The sequence below is a fragment of the Lichenostomus cassidix genome, chromosome 22, assembly GCF_008360975.1.
Source record: "Lichenostomus cassidix isolate B80296 chromosome 22, HeHo_3.0, whole genome shotgun sequence".
Taxonomy (NCBI): Eukaryota; Metazoa; Chordata; class Aves; order Passeriformes; family Meliphagidae; genus Lichenostomus; species Lichenostomus cassidix.
In genome coordinates, this window is record NC_139502.1 from 3,331,382 (window position 1) to 3,334,592 (window position 3,211).

At 46.9% G+C, this 3,211-nt stretch overlaps 1 long non-coding RNA gene across 1 annotated transcript; it reads left to right on the plus strand.

Moving 5' to 3' along the window:
• The first annotated feature begins 694 nt into the window (after window positions 1–694).
• On the plus strand, window positions 695–1,246 carry LOC146428050 (uncharacterized). The gene is made up of 2 exons (XR_014856211.1): window positions 695–818; window positions 1,062–1,246. It is a non-coding gene; the product is annotated as an uncharacterized LOC146428050 (long non-coding RNA).
• Window positions 1,247–3,211: the final 1,965 nt, after the last annotated feature.

Genomic DNA, 3,211 nt, shown 5'->3' on the forward strand with positions numbered 1-3,211 from the left:
GAGGAATCATTTGGAAAATCATCTCCTGCATCCCAGGAAAGAGAGGATGGAGAATTTTCCCTCCCCAACATCTGCCTCGCTCAGCCTGAGTGTCCCTGGGAGCTCCTGAAGGTGTTCTAGAAAGAAATCAAACCTTGATTTAGGACTCCAAGTGACAGGGATTTGCCATTTCCCTCCCTCCAAAGCTGATTGCTTTCCAAAATCGACTCTCTTTTGGGGTAAATTTATTTAATATTAGTCTTCCCTGGGTTTTGTTTTGTTTAATTTGGGGTTTTCGCTGCCCTGGTGGATCTGCCAGCAGAGATTCCACACCCTCGGGAGCAGCAGCTCCTCCTCAGTGGTAAAAACTCCTCTAAATTGTGAGGATTTGGGGATAAATTCATCTCCATCCGTAGGTTTGGGAGATTTGCACAGGGGAGGAGTAATTTGCCCTCAGTTTTGACAACTTATTTCCTATTATCCACCTGCTCCTGGCTTTCCAAGCTCCTCGTTGACTCTTTTCCGCAGACTTGGCACTTCCAACTCGTTATTTTGTTGACTGCAGAGGAACTCTCCTTGCTCCATCCCGAATTTTAATGCCTGGGTGGGATTGCTGTGAGTGTCTGCAGCTAAAACCATTCCAAAATTTGGGATTTTTCCACTTCTCCTGCTTCGGAACAAACCTGTTCCCTCTGCAAAACACGACACTGTAAGGGTCGATGAAAGAATCGAGTTCTGTCTCAACATTTCTCATCAGAAACTACAGGTGCAGAGACGGAGCGAATGCTTTGCACCTGCCTGAGTTGGTACAGAGCAAAGGCCTTGTGCTGCCAAAGCTGGTACGTGACGAAGGCTTTGCACCCGTCGCCCTGACAGCCGTTGTGAAAAAGCTGCCGAGCATGCCTCGGACGCACCTCCCTAGGCCCTGCCAGGTGGAGTTTAGCATATCTCCGCAAGAATTAAGGGAGAGCAAAGGCGGGTGGCAAGGAGGGACCAGGTGTATGGACTAGCATAAAAGACAGCTCTGGAGTGACTGAACTCCGAAGATCTTCCCCACCGAAAGATCACATGGATCTTTGCAGAGGCAAAGGAACGCCTACTGACCGGGACCCCAGAGACGCCGGACGTCTGTGGAGCCGTGGTGGTAGCTATAGTCCCCTTTCCTTCCCATCTTTTCCCAATTTTCTCTCTTTCTCTCTCTATCGCAGGCCGCATTATGGGCTAAATTAATAAAGTTCCTCCTTGGATCGAAATTTAAATCCCTTGATTTGTTGAATTTTGTGCTTTCTTTTCTTTTTGCACTCTGAGATCGTAGCTGGTGCGAACCGTCACGCGTCTGCTTAGGAGTGGACCATGACAGACACAGGTGTTGAAAACTCCTCTCTGTTTTTACCATCAGGTGGCCTGGAAAATCCATGAATTTTTCAGTGGGACATGGGATTGTGTAGAGAGGGAATTTCAGCCTTCTCGCCTCTCATCAGAAGTGAAAGGTGGTGTTTAAAATTCCAGCAGATCTCACGGTTACAATCCCAGGGATTAATTATTGAGGCTTTTTTTGGGAAAAGGAGGAGTTTAATGGCCATTGAAAAATGATTGTTATTCCATTTCTGCAGGGGATGCTGAAGGACGGGTGGGCTGAGGATGGAAAATTCCTTGTAATGAGGCCCTGGGGGGGAAATCCCACTGGGAATTGGAATGGGAATGGGAATGGAGATGGGAATGGGAATGGGAATGGGAATTAATGGGAACAGGAATGAATGGGAATTAATGGGAATTAATGGGAATTAGTGGGAATTAATGGGAATGGGAATGGGAATGGGAATGAGAATGGGAATGGGAAGGGAATGGGAATAGGAATGGGAATGGGAATGGGAATGGGAATGGGAATGGGAATGGGAGTGGGAATGGAATGGGAATGGGAATGGAATGGGAATGGGAATGGGAATGGGAATGGGAATGGAAATGGGAATGGGAATGGGATGGGATGGGATGGGATGGGATGGGAATGGGAATGGGAATGGGAAGGAATGGGAATGAGAATGGGAATGGGATGGGATGGGAATGGGGATGGGAATGGGATGGGATGGGATGGGAATGGGAATGGGAATGGGAATGGGAATGAGAATGGGAATGGGAATGGGAATGGGAATGGGAATGGGAATGGGAACACACCCCGGACATGCCTGGAAGATGCCAATCCAGATTTACTTTGTTTATTTATTTTATTTGATGTGTTGTGGCTGCTCTGCTGATGGACATCCTGCATGGTTCATCCAGGAATTACCAAGAAACATCCGGAAAACTCATCGTTCCCACTCAGGGAGCACCAGCTGCCACTCGGGCTGCTGTGGATTGGGATTTTCATGGGATTTAGCAACAAAATTCCCGTAAAATCTGCTGCAACCTGGACAAAGCGGGAGGGACTCGACCCTCTGCCATCAGCAAAGTGTTTAAAGCACTTCCAGGGATGTCCCCAAACTCAGAAAACTAACTTGAAAAAATATCCACTTCCTTGGATTTATTTTTTTATCAAAAATCCCAAAGAAATTTGGAGCTCTGTGAGCTGCACTCTGTTAGTAAAATGATTCAGGAGCAAGGATGAGGCTGAAAGTCAGAGAGGCACTTTTGACGAAAGAAGAATAAAAAGGCAAAAGGACACAAAATATCCCTGGAAATTTTACTTTTGAGCTGTGTGAGGAAAAACATTTCATGTCAGCAGAAACATTTCGTGTCAGCATGTGGCATTTTTGGAGTTGGACTCGATGATCCTATAGTTCCTTCCAGCTCAAGATATTCCATGATTTTTTTATTCCACAATTTTGTATTTTTGTATTCTCGGCTCTCACCTCCCTGCAAAGGCACAAAGGTTGATTTTTGTGTTTAATTCTTTGCCTCCAGCTCTCCTGGAGCCTCTTTAGGCCCTTGCAGGAGCTCTGAGCTCTCCCTGGATCTTTTCCCCTCTCCAGGTGAACATTCCCATCTCTCCCAGGCTCCAAGGTTCCTCTGGGATTTGGGATGTTCCCATTCCCTTTATCTCCTCCCTCCCAGAGCTCATTCTGTGGGTGATGTTCCTCCTCATTTGGGTTTCTCCTGAGGGTCCTTCCTGCCCTATTTCTGCTCCATGAGGCAAAGATTTATTCCAATTCCACAGAAATTACGGATTTCACCCAAACCCACCTTCTCAGGGTGCTCTTTATCCCTTCAGCAGTGAGTCCTGCTCTCTATCCCTGCT